The following is a 17,001-nucleotide window of genomic DNA, read 5'->3' as shown; positions in this document are numbered from 1 at the left end:
AGTATGAAGGAAAACTGAGGCTTGGAGGTTTAGACGTCTGCTTGGTTTATTCCATTGATGTTAAGTGATATTTACAGATTGTGGCCAGCAAAATTGCATATTAGAAGCCCAATTAACATTTACGTTGCCCAGGGCATTGTGTAGTAGATCGCAGCTGGTAGGGGAGTGCTACTGTCAGGTTCCCATGTTGTAGTTGTGTATGGTTCCCATGCAGCAGGAGCAATGTAACATGGACGGAAAGGACAAACCCCTCATCATGTGATTAGCGTCCTCGTTAATCCGTCTGCATTCATTTAAATCTCATTTAGATGTCTGAGCAATTACATTGACTTAAGCGGAATAATATTGTTGTGATTTCTAAAATGGAGTGTCATCAGTACCAGCTCCTGTCTTTAAGAGGCGTGGCCTTTGTGCAGTATATCGCCACAGGATCAAAATGAAGGTCATCAGACAGTGTTAGAGAACGCTTGTGTCATTTGGGAATATTGACCAGTAACCCCCATCAATCAAGCTCTGATTTACAAAGTATAAGCTTTTTTTTTTTACTTCTGGGAACACTGAGGGCAGCAATGTTCATACTGTATAAGAATATAGAGGAAAAGAAACCATGCCGTATAAGGAGATTGCAGCTACCATGTGTTGTTTAGAGGCAAAAGGTGGAAGGTATTAAACATTGTGATTCTTTACAGTGCAATACATACAATGCATTCTTGTTTGTTGGTTTGAATAATCATTTGTTGAGCTGTTGAATTTTTAACGTAAATACATACATATGAATTATGCATTAAAAGGATTGAATGCTCTTGTAGTATGCCTGTTTGTGCAACATACAGATTGTGTACATTGAAGAGGGAGACCAAATAAGCATGCATGTACTATGTGTGGAGAAAGTTATATATTTTGGTTTGCTTTAATGACAAAAAAGCTTTCTCTTATTGTATTTGAGTTTATTAGGTTTTTCTTTTTATGATATATATATATATATATATATATATATATATATATATATATATATATATATATATAGCAACTGACTCTATACGTAGGGTTGGGAACAGAAACTCTGTTCTAAGTAAGAACCAAATCTAAAATATCAGGTAACGGGTAGCCTACCACTCCCCCTGCTTATCGGTTCCTAAACACGCTCAATGCCGCTCTCTCTGGACTGGACTCCGCAAAGCGATACATTTTAGTTTTGTTTTGTTTCGGCGCTATAGGAATATTAATATGAGATGTGAGCAGAGGAGACCGTGCTCCATGGTCCGCAGATTTTCTTCTCTGTGCCGCAACAGCTGATAGCTGTTCGGCACTGCAGCCTCTCTCTCTCTCTCGCAGCCTCTCTCTCTCTCTCTCTCTCTCTCTCCTCTCTCTCTCTATCTTATCTCTCTCTATCTCTCTCTATCTCTATCTTTATCTCTCTCTATCTCGCGATCGCGAGCTCGAGGCACTACGGCGCTAGCTCGAACTCTCTCTCCCTACTCTCGCCTCTCGCGATACTATCTCTCTCTATCTCTCTCATCTCTCTCTCTATCGCTCTCTCTCTCTCTCTCTCTTCTCTCTCTATCTCTTCTCTCTCTCCTCTCTCTATCTATATATCGTCTATCTCTAGCGTATATCGACTCCTATCTTACTCTCTCTCTCTCTCTCTCTCTCTCTCTCCTTATCTCTCTTTCTCTCTCTCTCTGCTCTCTATCTCTCTCTCTCTCTTCTACTCTCTCTTCTCTCTCTCTATCCTCTCTCTCTCTCTCTCTCTCTCTCTCTCTCTCCTTCTCACCCCTTTCCGTATGATTTTTCTCCAACACGCAATGGAGTGTTTCTCTAGCGTTTCAACTCGTTAGCTGTTTATATTGACCACCATTTCCTCTATGACGAGCCTGCCTGTCTTGTCTTCACGCGGCGCGCTGGACTCACATCCCCGGGACTGTGAGACAGACTCGGGCAGAGCAGAGCGAAGTCAATATGTAGCTCGTCAAGCAAGGTCTGGGAAATTATTTCAATGAGGTGATTATTATTATTTTAGCGGCAGTGACGTGATCAGCTGGCTGATTGTATTTCCTGCCTTGGACCCTGTCTTCACTTCGGCAGGGTTTCAGTATAACATTTAGGGGAGACCAGGGAAAAAAGTACCATCAGAACAAATTTGTGAATGAAAACAAGAATAAACAGATTATTATTGAATCATAATATGTAATATAATTAATATTACACCAAGCAATTTAAACTGTATGCATTTAATGTACATGTTCCATTAACTTTATCAAGTGAATTGTGAATATTGATATGCATTTGTGTAGCGGTTTTCATAAATAAGCAAGTGACCGGTTTTGACCCCCTCCAAGAATTGAAATCGATAAGCAGAACCGCAATTAGAACCAGAATCGTTCAAATCCAAACGATACCCAACCTTACTGTGTATATACTGTGTATATGGAGTATTGTTAGTGGCAAGCATTGTAGGCAATATGCTATTTCTTCCTTGCGCTGTTAATGGGACATCCCATACAGTTAAACGATTCAGATTTCTTGCTAGCTCTAGTTTTTCCTATTGAAATAAGTAATGCTGTTTCCAACATATATTTTTATATAGGTTGTTGTGTAGTTTGCAATAACATGACACAGAATAAGGGGAAAGACGTCTTCTCTTTGTGCCTTCCTGTCATAGGGCCTTAGAGTATTTATACAAACTGAGTCGTGCACAACATGTGGGCAATCATGCACCATTTCCAAAATGTAATGAAAACCATAGTTAGTTGAAATGAGATCCTAACTGTGTCCGACGTTTGCAGAAATATTTTGTTTATGAATTGTCTGTGCTCTCCTGCACCAATCCAAACGTTTAAAGGCTGTGACATAATTTAATCATGTGCAGATTATTTTGTATCATATTTTGGTTATACAGTCATTCTTTTTCCAAACGATTCCTCTTCTTGGTTATAGATGCAGTGCACTCACTTGGCCTCAGTAATATTTCTTAGTGCATCCACTCTTTATGATAATGACGTAGGCTGACTCTTAAATACTCTTTTATGCATGTTTTATGAGGGTGGCGATTACAGCAATTCCACTTCTGAGCCAGTTGTGTGCCAGTGATCTCAAAGGATGTGTACTCTCCACAGACTTTACCTCAGCGTGACACTGACGGAGAGTCAAACATTTTAAAACGGATTGATTTCCTTTTTTGTTTCTTTTCTTCCAATCTGAACATGAAAAATGTTGGGGGGGAAGAAGGATTGTTTTACGTCAGAACAACAGTCAGAAGCTACTCATTTGAGTTTCAATTTACAGAGATGCTTTCACCTCATAAAATATAGTTATTGGAGATAAAGATTCATATTTATTATTTAAACCACCACAATGTAATCTTTTGCAAAAGTAATACACATTCCTTTATCAAATGTTAAATAAAATCTAATAATAATAATAATAATACCCTTTAATACAGAAATGTAATAATTTGGAGCCGCAGACTTCTGGAAAGTACAAAACCGTCTCAGTCAAGGCTACAGTTTTAGCCAAAACATGTAAAATAAAGTAATATTAAAATATTAAATACAGTTTATACTCGGACCTTCCACACTACAAGACTGCATATAGACAGACAGAACATATATATATATATATATATATATATATATAGATATACAGTAGATAGATAGACATACAGATATATATATATAGGCATCCAGTAGCTTAAAAGACACATGACATTACACTTCTGTCCCCCCCCCCCTCCCGCCATTAAAAAGTAAGTAAAAATAAAAATAAAAATAAGAGATAAAGGCTGATAAAAAATCTGACTCCCATTATGTTTTAGTGCGGTGTGGTGTACGGACTAAGCACTCGACTGTCTGCTTAGTGCCAACTGAAAGTTATTTAACTAGTTTTGATTGAATAAAAGAACGAGATATATAGTCAAAATGAGTTGTAATAGTAAAAAGATTAACAAGATAGATACTGCATTAACCTGCGTGTGATTGTGTGCTGTCAAGATAGCACTTGAATGTCCTGGTGAGAAGCAAATGATTTCTGATGGCCATCCAGGCTTTTTCCTCTTTGAAAAGCCCAGATCAAATAGGCTCACTCTTGTCAGTGCCTAAGCGGGGAGAGCTTCACATATGAACAAACGATTGATTGACAGGTAGACATACGCTGGCTTTTTAATTTCCGTGCCTCGCTTCAAATTAAACCTCTACCTGGGATAAAAGCATAGGCTATCCTGTATCGAGAACTCCCAAATGATAGGAAATAGAAATTTTGATTAGCAAAGGATGAGGGATTTTCAGTCTGCTGGATCTCCCAATAGTGCTGACGGTTGACATTTTGTCAAGGAGATAAAATAGTGATGACAATTGTCTTTTTCGGGATTTTGCCAGTAATGGTAAAACTGATAAAACACCTACGGTTTGGAATAAAGTAGTTCCAATTTGTACATCTGTGATCTTACAAATATGCATCAAAGTGTACATATTAAAGCAAAAATAAAAAGTTATGTGCTTTTAGACAAATGCAGAAACATTATATAATTGCAATATTTTCCAAAGTTAAAAATATATTATAATGAAATAATATTATTTTGTACAGTTAATCTCTTATCCACGTAAACACAACTTTAAAAGCACTCAGGTGCCGCAGAGAATACATTGTAGGCATCTCGCAACTCTCTTCCAAAACATACATTGCCTTAAACAGCTGTTTGTTGTGAGGGCCTCTGTGCGTGTGACAAGACTGAATAGCCACCAGAGAGTAATAGTAAATGTGCGGCTGCTTTTATTGTGTGTTTTTTATGAGACAACATACATTAAACCCGCTGTAGCTGCAGTAAATAAAGCGTGCTGTAAAAGTGTGTTCGTGAAAGAGCTTGTAAACATAAACAGCCACAATGAGGTCAACATCCAAGTAATTGTAATGCTGCATGAGAAATGAAATATAACTTAATGCTTCAGGACAAAAGAGCTCTGCAGTGCACGTGAAGAGGCGTACCTGAAGTTAGCGATGAAAGAAATGATGGCGAACAATAGCAGTTTGTGGTCTGGTGACGCACGCTACTAAACCTTAGCTGGCCTTTTGATATTCCTTTCTTAACCTGTCTTAAAGCCTCGTCCAGATGTGCATTGATTCAGAGCTCAAAGCAGCAGAAGTTATGGTCGGCTTCATGTTGTTTTCACTGAGAGGACTGCTCACAATGGTCCAAATGATTGGACTGCCAATGAATCGCTGGTCACTCAAAAAGATTACATTTAAATGAGTTTTTTGTGTATGTAATTGCTCAGTACTCAGAGATCAGAGGTGAAAGGGCATCTGTCTTTCAAGATTTTGAATCCTGTCACAGACCTGTAATTATGATTCGACCTTTCATTTACGTAACCACGATCTTTCCCTACTCGTAATCATACAGTAGTCATGCACAAATATTTCCAGAATTGTCCAGTATGGACGTTGTTATAGTGAAAGGGAATTGCCTCAAGCACAATAGACATGAGCCTTATGATAATCTGACAGGTGGCATCAGCAAGGACGAGGACAAAGTCTTAAAATGTCCACATGGAATAGTTTTAGCTATTTACATCTAGTGTAATGTATAGCTGATGCTAATTGAAGTTTATTGATTAATGTTTTAAAGCTCGACTCCACTTAGCCGTTTGAAATATGTCTCTGAAAAAGTTACACTTTTGCAACGAGATCAAGGAATTCAAACATTTGATTTGCAGCAATTTACTGAAATGTATTCACTGAGACAGAAATGACAGCCGGCTTTGAGATTCCTTTTACTGATCACGTTTCGTTATGTTTGCCAAAAGGGCCTGCGCCATTACCACGAGTAATATCATAAGTTATGAATGAGGCAAACTGCAAATGGCATAACACATCAACACTCGGGGCATCTGAGCTCATTTAGAGCGGTTTGAGTGTCACTGCACTCTACATAGGCCCAGACAGCATTAGACGGAGAGCAAAATGAGCTTGACGTACACTTCTCTCCCTTCAACATGACTTCATTTTATAATGTGACGCCGGCCTCGCAGAAAACCCAGCTCATGTCAAGCTGTTACGGACCATCCGGCTTCACCCCTCCTCGCACAAACACACACACACTTACTCGGATAATCAGTGGAAAAGTTGACTCGGCCCCATCAGCATCAGATGTTTTGTTTCTTTCAAGCATGTTTTAGGGATTAACACATAAAAGCAACTGAAGGCTGCGGTCTGTCAGGAGCACTGTAGGGGGATTTGTGAATCATTATTTGAGCTGCTCGCTAACATGAGGCTTTGCGGGGGCCCCCCTGCCAGGGAACTTAGTCAGGGGGGCTGAAAAAGTTTTGTCATTTGATGTTTTACATTTTGTCATTAGCAGCCGTCTTTTATGATTAACAACGCGGCCCTTTGCTTCACCCCTTTCTGCTTGCTTCATTTAACTATTTCAACCTCCTTATATCAGGGCATATCACGTAGGAGCTGCTACAGCCTGAGACGGCTCAGTCAACATTAACAAGTATGAAAAACGTCTTCCAAAAAATGACAAAATATCCTTTCTGTCAAAGCTAACTTATTTTAGTTTTGAGTGAATTCAAGAGCAAGTGAAGTAGAATGGGACAGCACAGTGCTGTCAGAGCAAATTTCAATATTTGACTTTTGCACAAATATAAAACAGACAAGTTGTTTACCAAACGGCTCATCGGATCATTTATTGATTCGAGTTGAAGCCTTCGCAGCGCCTAACATGATGAAAGGAAACATCCAGCCCGATGATGAGATGACTAGTCCTCAACATCTAAAAAGGAAATTTGGAAGATGTTTCATTCATCAGAGTAAAAGATTCAGAGACATGTTTTAATCTGTGGACTCTGTAAAGAGCAACACCATTATTTCTTTTACGAGGAACAACATACAGTACAGCTGTTTTTGAATGATATCTTAATGTTTATTCCATAAAATCATCTTTGATTGAGTACAAAATGTTCCAGCTCATTTTACAAACGCATGCATGTAAGTGTGCACAAAATACACCTGTTGTATTCTGCAGATTGTTACAGGTAAATGCTGTTATTGCATAACTTTGCAGAACAGAACTGCACAGCATATGGGAATTGCAGCAAAATACAAATGAGTCTGGGCATAGGCACAGTCGAAAGTAAACTGTTTATATGTGGAAGACAGGCTCTTACATTTAACTCTCTAATTAGTAAGAAAGCCACTCAAATGAGATTACACTGAAAGGAATCTTATTTCTCCAACTAAAAGTATAAGATTTTCACACGGGCTTCAGGGGATTATGGTGAGGTACTGTGCATGAGGGCAACAGCTCAGTTCCTTCACATGTAAAATACCTTAATTCTTTTTGGTTGAAGCAGATACATTAGCTGCATTTACGATGGTGGTTGTGCAAATTACTGCTCTAAAATGAAGTGGAGTAGGCTCTCTCTGTTGAGCCACAGTATGTAAACTATGTTGATGTCGATGAGTCATTAAGAAAAATCAAAAGAGAAAACTATTTAAATGAGTTTTAAAAGCACTTTCTTTCTCAGGAATGATGAACTAAAGCAGACATTTCCCTCTGTTGCTTGGCATGGAGTCACCTGCAAAGCGTGCCAATCACTGTGACTGGCAGTTCTCAAGTCGGAGAGTCTAATTTCTGTCTGTTTTTGATTGGTTTGTCAGCTTTCATCTGGGGACCCTATTTGGTATATTTTCTTACCCTGAAAGGACATGTCTGTCAAGATGACTGACAGGCTTCAGGTCCTGTGTGGAAAAGCGATGATTCCCAGCAGCTCACTCTGCAACTGAACAGTGGAAGAGTGTAAATCTAAACCCAGTTATCCACACAGTGATGCACAGTTGATTGTTGAAAGGCTTTACAGTACGTGGATTTTGGAAAGTTATTACCTCAAGTCTGAGCTTTCAGTCATTCAGTTGGGTAAGTAAACAAACCGCTCCATTTCTCAGAACTCAACCATAAATAATCCAACATTTTATGTGTTATATTTTAAAATGCAGATGCATTCACCAAATGGCCATGTCGTTAAGTCATGTAGTTTCTTTAAGGTAACAGATAGATTGAGTAGAATAAATATCTTGTATGAATAGGAAACTAATTGCAAAAGGGATAAAGTAGGTAAAATCCCCGCATTTCATCAAATACCTTTCAAGGGACCTATGCCACACTTGGGGAATGAGATTAAGGTGTTTAAAAGGTGTACAAAATGTATTTTCTTTTAAAGTAGCACTGACAATAATTTGTGTAATACACCACCTTTTCTGAAAATGAATCCAACAAACCAAAGCAGTACTTTCTGTAATGGAGAAGACACGAGTTACTTTGAGCTAAATGCTAAAGTCAGCATGCTAACAATGACAATGCTCCTGCAAACAGCGTTCATTTCAGTTTTCATTCTGATGTGAAAGGCATTGTTTTCAATCATCAGAAAGGAATATATTTTTGCTGGTGTTTGTGGTTTTCGTACACTTTCTACTGTTTGCTTTGTGTTTATTACCTCTCCTTATTTCCTTTCACAGCAACCTGAAAATACGTGGACCCACTGCCCTTCTCCGTATTGCCCCTCATGTCTTTTCCCTGTTGTACCAAGCTCAGCAAAGCTGTTCATTAGTGATCTAGCAGGATCATTAACATAGTGACACTATTGGACCTTGCTGTTAACATTAAAGCGTCCAAGGTGAACTGGTACACAGCGTTCGATTTCAATTAATATGTTGCTCAACTTGGATTTGGGAGTGGAATTGGAGCATGCTTCAATGAATGAATTTACTCGGACACCTTGAGACAGGTGAGGATGTCAATGCATTGAATTCTTCTGTGTTCCTGGCAACCGTGGCTTTCAGAGCACAGCTTGCCACTATTTTGTGTAACTTTTGAACAAAGCCATTCTTGCACACATTGCTTCCAAGGGGTTGATTCCAGTTTGCATTTGACAGTCCAGATGATATTCATCATATAGGAGATAACACATTTAAAGGGGATCTCCACCGATTTTACACATCAAAGTGTGTTTACAGCTGTTTGGGGGGGAAAGATGTATAACCTTCCTTTGACTGCAGACGTGGCTGCACAAAATCTGATAAATTGCCTCAAGTGATGTCACCTGGGTCAGCGTCAGTTGGGGCTGAAAACTACACGTTTGAAAATAAAACAAATCTGGAGGTGTGGAGTTAAAAAGAAGTGAGCTTAGCAGACTCCTTTTCTTGCCTCATCTCTGCTTGAGGCTAGCGGCTTGAGGATAAATGAGCTGTCACAAGATTAACAACCAAACTGTCGTGTCGTGTGAGTTGCATTGTGGGTAATGTAGGTTCTAAGTTTTGACATGAAAAACAATGTGTTAAATAAGAAAGACTGAATCAATCAATCAATTTTACTTCCTTTTTTTTTTTCTGTCCATTGTGAGTCCAACAAAGTTATAGGACTGCAATGCTGAATACTTGATATACTTTAGACATGACAGTGTAAATGTCACACTTGGATATATATATTCAGATTGTAATCAATTAATCAATCTGATAGTATTATCAGCTAATAATGGGGCAAGAATCTGCTTTCTTTTAAATAAAATACATATTTAAACTACATTTATTGAGTGAGCTTTCAGTATTTCACAGCTGCAGTGATGTCATGGCTTGATCCTAAAGTGCATAGATTAAAAATGTCGTCACAGCTTTTGTAAGTTTTGATATTTCGGATGATCGTTAGTACAAACTAAAAAACTGCTCTTCTTCTTCTCATTCACGGTAACCCTTTTCAAAAGACCTGTGTACACACTGGACTGCAGAACATGCTGGAGGGACCGAATCGTGTGTATATCCTGTATGTACTGCCATGTACAACACAACATGTGCAAATGCCTTTAATGTGTTTTGTAATTAACCTTTAAACAATTAAGCAATTAGAGACCTGTCTGGCTTTATCGGAGGAACACTGCTCTAACCAAAGCAGAATAACACCAGCGTATTTTAAAGGCTGACTCAAATTGGAATATTTCTGTTTTATATGTATCTGAGCAAGCATGTGCCAGCCAGATTGTGCATTTCATGGGTGTTATGTTTGAGGATTACTACATCAGAAATAAGCATTTGAATGTCTGTGTAATACTGGTCTGAGAGAAAAACAGAGGAGAGAATATGCCAATGAGTTCATTTGGGAAACAAGTACATGTGTGTGTGTGTGTGTGTGTGTGTGTGTGTGTGTGTATTGTGTGTATTGTGTGTGTGTATGTGTGTGTGTGTGTGTGTGTGTGTGTGTGTGTGTGTATTGTGTGTGTGTGTGTGTGTGTGTGTGTGTGTTCCTTAAGCGGCAGGAGAGGACGTTCTTCCATCTGACCCGCAGCTCCACAGGGCTTTATCTCTGCCGGTGTTCCACGTTATTGATAGCTGCAGTGATATTGACAGGCGATGTGGTGGTAGGATAGGGAAAATAGGAGTTTGATATGACATATTGTGCTTCTCAGCAGGTCCCATAAATAACTTTGACACGTTTTTGTATGCATGGGAAGGCCTCTGATTCAGCCTCCCATAAAAAATAAACTTCTATTATGGAATGTATTTGTCAAGTGGTGCAGTGATGGATGGACTAGTGTTTAGCCCTTGGCAGGTAGATGGGACCCGCCACAGCTAGCAGCAGCAAAGGCTTGTGGGGAGGATTTGCTAAGCAACTGTGGGTGGGAGGTGGAGGGGTGTCTGTGCAATTATTCAGCATGAAAGGGGATCATTTCCGCACCTGCTTTCTCTTTCCCATCATGCATTATTGCGACAGGATATTTTCATCTTGTACGGTGACAGTAGATGAGAAAGAGGACAAAAAAGACATTAAAAAGACAGTCATTGGTGCAAACAAGTAAGGTTTGTGACCCTCGAAAGGGGTCACAAGATAAATCTGAGGGGTCTTGAAATAATCAATGGGATTGAATAGAATAGTGTTGTTCTTTTGTTGTCTTCAACAAGACAGTGAAAGGAAAGCAACAACCCGCATGTCCCCTTAAGCTGTTCCTTCTTAGCTTTATTGATTCATTTTACTGCCTCGGGGCCCCACTGGGCAAGTTGGTTTTCATTTCATGACTCGATCCTCCACGGTTCGTGAAGACATCTTGACACGCATGGAAAAACATGGACGCAGGCACACATGGAGAACTGGATTCTGTGAAGTATTTAGTTCCGCATGTAAAGGACCAAGTAGATTTAGAAAACATCTACTTCCTGTTGTGAACAGTGTCATCGTAGGTTTCAGAAATGGTGCAGAGCTGCTACAGTAGAATAGGGCTCAGCTTCTTCAAGGCACCTATGACTATGCATTTGTCTGGGGCACCAATCCCTCGAGTGATACAGTATGTCTTGCATAAAGATTTCAAGTCATTATTAGCTCTGTTTGTTCCGTCGGTTTACAATAACACCAGTAACTATTGATTACAGATGACTTGAGCAAGGTTCTCCAGGATAGTTTTTATGTCCCTCGCCAGAGGAAATAATAGAAAACAAGACTAAGAGTCTACAGCCACGTGAGCGGCTCTGTGAGGCTGATCTAAATGCTAACAATAGCATGCTAACAATAGCATGCTAACATGCTCAATACCCCAATGCTAATATGCAGATGTTGAGCAGGTGTAATGTTGTCCGTGTTCAACATCTTAGATTAACATGTTAGCCTGCTAACATTTCCTAATTCGCACCAAATACAAAGTAGAGTTGAGAGTGATGGGAATGTAATTTGTTTTGCAGGTATTTGGTAATTAACCAAAGTATTTAACAAATTAAAATTCTGACCTGATAATGGTGCTAAAAGAAAAGTCAGAGTATGTCTGAACCACATTTCACAGCAATCTCGTTGATAGTTGTTGAGATATTTCAATAACCAGCCGGTGGCATTGAAGAAAAGTCAGAGGATCACCAAAGTAATTATAATTCATCCTGTACAGACCTTGAATATATGTATAAAGTTGTATGGCAATCCATTCAATAATATTTCAAATTATTTCAGTCTGGTCAAAAGTGTAGGACTGACAGTCAAATAATACATTCTCATACCTTTTGAGAGGATTTCTTTTGTTCTTATATTCAAAGGTGGAAGGAAATCAGACAGGTAGATGATGACAGGAGATGTTTGAGAATAGCTTACAACAAGCCTATATAAAAGCACCCTCATAGACACTCTGTATACAGTCTAGTGGTACGGTAATGTACTGTTTTATTGTCTCTGAATTGTTGACATTTGACACTAGGGTCTACAGTATTACTTGTGTACATCAGGACAAACTGTCCTTTGAACGCCCTTATTATATAAATGGCTCACTACTATTACCTCCACTTACATGCATAGCAATCAGATGATGTAAAAATCAGCTAAATCAGTGCAGTGGGACTCCTTTTTGAGCAGTCGCCCGTGAACTTCCTGAACCAGAAAGCGTGTGATGGAGAACACTTAGACCCTCTCATCCATTTCACATTTGTTCCAATCAATTATTGAAGTAGACAGCCAATTACAAATGAGAGGATTTGAGTGCCCGGCTTTCGTTTCTCCAAAGGCTTGCATTAAACGTCTCTTGGTTGTGAATAATTGGTGCGATTAATTTACTGTTGGGCGCAAGAGGTGTTTTCATCTGTCCGTTGGAAAACGACCCTCCCTTATATGATTTAAAGTATTAAGATCAGGGAGGGGGGTTGTGCTCGTCAGCGAGCTATAACAGGTTGAGATGAAGTTTTAATTGTGTTTTGATCCAAGCGATTACATATAGCATTCTAGTTTTTAATCTGCAATTACTCCCTTCTTTGTACCCCTAATTGGGATGGTTGAGTTGTATTGCATGCAAATGAGGATAGTTGTAAAGGGGTCCAAAAAAAATGCATCTACCATTTAATGTATTCACGCCATAGGGATGAAATATGGACTTACTTTTTCATCTTCCTGTTTGCCATTGATTACTCTCACAAATGGTTTCATTTGATGGCCAGATTGACAGTAAAGTAATTTGTCTGTCTACACTGAATGACAGACCATAACAGACTGACATTCCATGTTGACGCTCCAACTCTGGATAATTTCCAGTTTACCCCTCATCGAGAACACCCACACTATAATGAGAGCTTGTGATAAAACATTATATTTATCCTGAGTCACAATGAAGCTTAAAGAGATGCCGTAGCTTAGCTCTGTTGTTTTAATACAGTAGGGGAGGAAGAGGTGGAACATTTCTAAAGGCAGAGTAAATTCTCTAGAAAACTACTTTGTCCTTGCTCCTAAATTATAATCCAAATTAAAAGACCAAACAGGTAGAGGACAGGGACTGCTTGGGTTAGTGAGCCTCCCCGAGCATCAAGGGGAAGCACAGGTGCACAAGGTCAGCACCCGTTTTCTCTGGAGACTCCCTTAAGGGTAAATGTGCCTATGATGGAATAGAGTGGCAACAGAACAGACGGGACAACTGCTGTAGGCCCGCGGCACTCCATCATTCTCCCCGTCCCACAATAGAGCTCCATATCACCAGCTCCCAACAGACTGCCAGCAAGTCCACCTGCTAACTTCAGAATTTAGACATACTTGCACTTCCTACTGTATGTTTCCAGAGACAGCAAGCTAACTATTACTAACTACTAGCTAATATGGTAATAATTTATTGCCTCCTTAAATATGAACAATTTCAGTTTTCAGCATTAATGAAAACATTCCGTTGGGCTTTTATAGAATTTATACGAAAATTAGCCCCTTTCATTTGATCCATAATTGAAGATAGAAGATGATGTTATTAGCTGTTGTTGAATAGGACTACACTTATAGAGGTTCAGTAAGGGGACCACACCTTAATAACTCACAAGTGGCATTTTGTCAGTATGTTGTTGTGTAGCTTTGTTCAGGGACACCACCACACTCCCATGTTGGGTCCTTTTAAAGATGCATGATTGTTTTGGAAATATTTAATATAAGTTGGAGCATTTTGTGGCCAAAGATGAGCAGGGTAATGTGTAAGAAACTGAAAAAGAGTTGTCGCGTATTTCCTGTGCTCTTCTCATTTTAAAGGGAAATGTGAAGAATCCCATTTGCCCAATGAGACAGAAGGGAGGAGTCCATTCTGTCAATCCCAGTCAGTTACCAAAGGTTGGAGCTTGGAAGAGTACGAGGCTGTCGCTTTTTGTTTTGAGGAAAATCCTCACAGATTTGCTCTGTTTCCACCCAAACGTTTCTACAACACCCTTGTCTGATGAAGTGTGGCAATACAAATGCAAAACAATGGGCGTTAAAAAATAATTTATAGAAATACATGATTGGTTTTTACCACCATTAGGATGCACGTGAATTTATGATAAAAGCTTGATATTTCCGCATCTGATGTGAAAGTCATAACACGGAGGCAAGGACTAATAGGACTCACTCTTCAGGATTAATTAGATAAGCTCCTTTTTAAATCCTTTCTTTTCTCTTCCTGTCGCCAACAACTAGAATGATGTGCTGGATAGTAGAAACTCAAAGCACTGTAGCGGTTTACTAACACAAGACGACCACGCCAAACATTTTCATGTATGGACACCTCTGTGAATGCAAAGACACAAAAAGAGTGCCACTGAGTTATCTTCATGTCATTCAGGCTCACAGGTTGAAGGAATGTGTAACATATGCAAGGCTTTGCATGCAGATGTGACACCATATGTCTTCATTTGACAGACGGTTGACTCTCTGTCGGAATCATATCATGCTAATTTGAAAATGTGGTCCCTACATGTGCACGTAGACCGTGAGCAAAATCAGACATCTCTTTGTATTGCATGTGTGCAGTAAGATCTATTGTCTGACCACACCACGCCTTCACCCTCTGCCATCATAAGAAGTGCACACACACACACACATAACACTACACTACATCAACCCTCACCCACTTGTTTTATTCACATCCCTGAATCCAACTCGCTAGTATTCAATCATTTTGATTAAAAGACTGATTTTGTCCTGAAACTGTGCAGGAGTTGGGAGCCCCATCAGCCAATGACATTTGAGGATTCATATATTTTCATAAACTTTTAACAATGTCAATGGGACATGTCTTCAATCTTAGCCTCACGATGGCAAAGGCACTCAATCTTTCTTTAGCTCTCGACAGAACATTTGAATATGAGCATAGGATTATTAATGTGACAGTTCATAGGGGAGGCATCATGGGCAGATTCAGAACGAGAGGGTTTTTCACAGGTACTTTTTAAATAGGAAGTGCATACTGTTGTTAAACATTCGGACGGGCTTTGGGTTTGATTTTCTTGAACTCTCATAATGATAACTTGATCAGTTATACATATTTAGCCTGGATTATGTTTATTTTCATGTTCGTTCGTAACAAACTGGGCAGTTTGGATGAGCAGTGATAGTCATGTCATCCAAAACAAAACAAGACACAGATTTATCACTCATAGAAAATCTAAATTGAATATTAGTATTGCTTTTTAATGAGTTTTCCTTTGGATTACATTACGTTTTTTATTAAAATGCTAAATTGCATACACTGGGTCTCATGTTAGCTAGATTTTAAAATGTGACTTGTTTGTTGTTCCTCCTGTGAACACAACTGTATGTCTTTAGAGAGAATTTAAAGATTTTACCACGAAACAAAAATAATTGAAACATCCAACAACAAAAAATCATATATCACTGTATTTTTGACCAAGTACCTGCAAATCAGTATTGCGATGATTCTGTAGGGTTGACTATTAGTGCTAACTAATCATGAGTAATGTGGCTATAATAAGTAACAGGGTAAGGTAAATAATACAACAGCTAGAACAAGTCTTTGTAAGTTCAGAAAATGACATTACTTTACTGTAACGCAGCCTTTAAAACCAGGAGAAGACAACACTTATGCCAAACTACAATATCCTAAATCTAAGAAGATATTTAGTCTCATATGATATCAGTATATTGCCCATCCTTTCAATGCCATGATATCTGAGCAAACTCCATCTGTTAATGAAGTCAATGAAGCTATTTTAAAGAAATTTCAATGGGTCGGATACATATTGAACATTTAGGTAAATGTAAGGATGAGCTCTGATTCAGTATCTGACACCCGATATTGAAGGACTCTGATTGGGGCCAAAACAACTTCCCTATCCCAATTTGACATCCCTTTTCAAAACATTTCAGTTCACCATCCATCCATCCATCCATCCATCTTCTACCGCTTATGACGACCCGGGGTCAGGTCGTGGGGGCAGCAGCTCCAGTAAGGAACCTCAAACTTCCCTTCTCCGGGCCACATCCGCTAGCTCCAATTGGGGGATCCCGAGGCGTTCCCTGGCCAATGAAGAGATATAATCTCTCCACCGAGACCTGGGTCATTCCCCGGGCTCTCCACCCAGCTGGACGTGCCTGGAACACCTCCCTAAGGAGGCGCCCAGGTGGCATCTTTACTAGATGAACGCAAATGAGCAGTGGCTCTACTCTGAGTCTCTCATGGATGGCTGAGCTTCTCACCCTACCTCTAAGGGAGACGCCAGCCACCCGCCTGAGAAAACCCATTGTGGCCGCTTGTACCCGTGATCTCGTTCTTTCGGTTTCGACCCAGCCTTCATGACCAAAGGTGAGGGTAGGAACGAAGCTCAACCGGTAGATCGAGAGCTTTGCCTTCTGGCTCAGCTCTCTTTTCGTTATAACGGTGCGGTAAAGCGAATGCAATACCGACCCCGCTGCTCCGATTCTCCGGCCAATCTCTCGCTCCATCGCCCCCTCACTCGCGAACAAGACCCCAAGGTACTTGAACTCCTTCACTTGGGGTGTTTCAGTTCACCATCTACTAAAATTACATTTCCAGGAAAACTGCAGTAATTTAAATGCCAATTTACCAAGTCTGTTTAGCTTTAACTTCTTGGTATCTGAAGGAGCAGTTGACAGATTAAAAGTACAAACTAGTAACAGCTAATAGCATTGCTTTAAGCAGTCACTGTCTTTTGATGATATGATGTTATTGTTCGTTGAGTTTTTGATTACAGTTATGAGTTGTTTCGATTTTAAGCAATAATAGCAAAACA

This window comes from Cottoperca gobio, chromosome 11 (assembly GCF_900634415.1).
Source record: "Cottoperca gobio chromosome 11, fCotGob3.1, whole genome shotgun sequence".
Taxonomy (NCBI): Eukaryota; Metazoa; Chordata; class Actinopteri; order Perciformes; family Bovichtidae; genus Cottoperca; species Cottoperca gobio.
Note: the sequence above shows the minus strand (reverse complement) of the source record.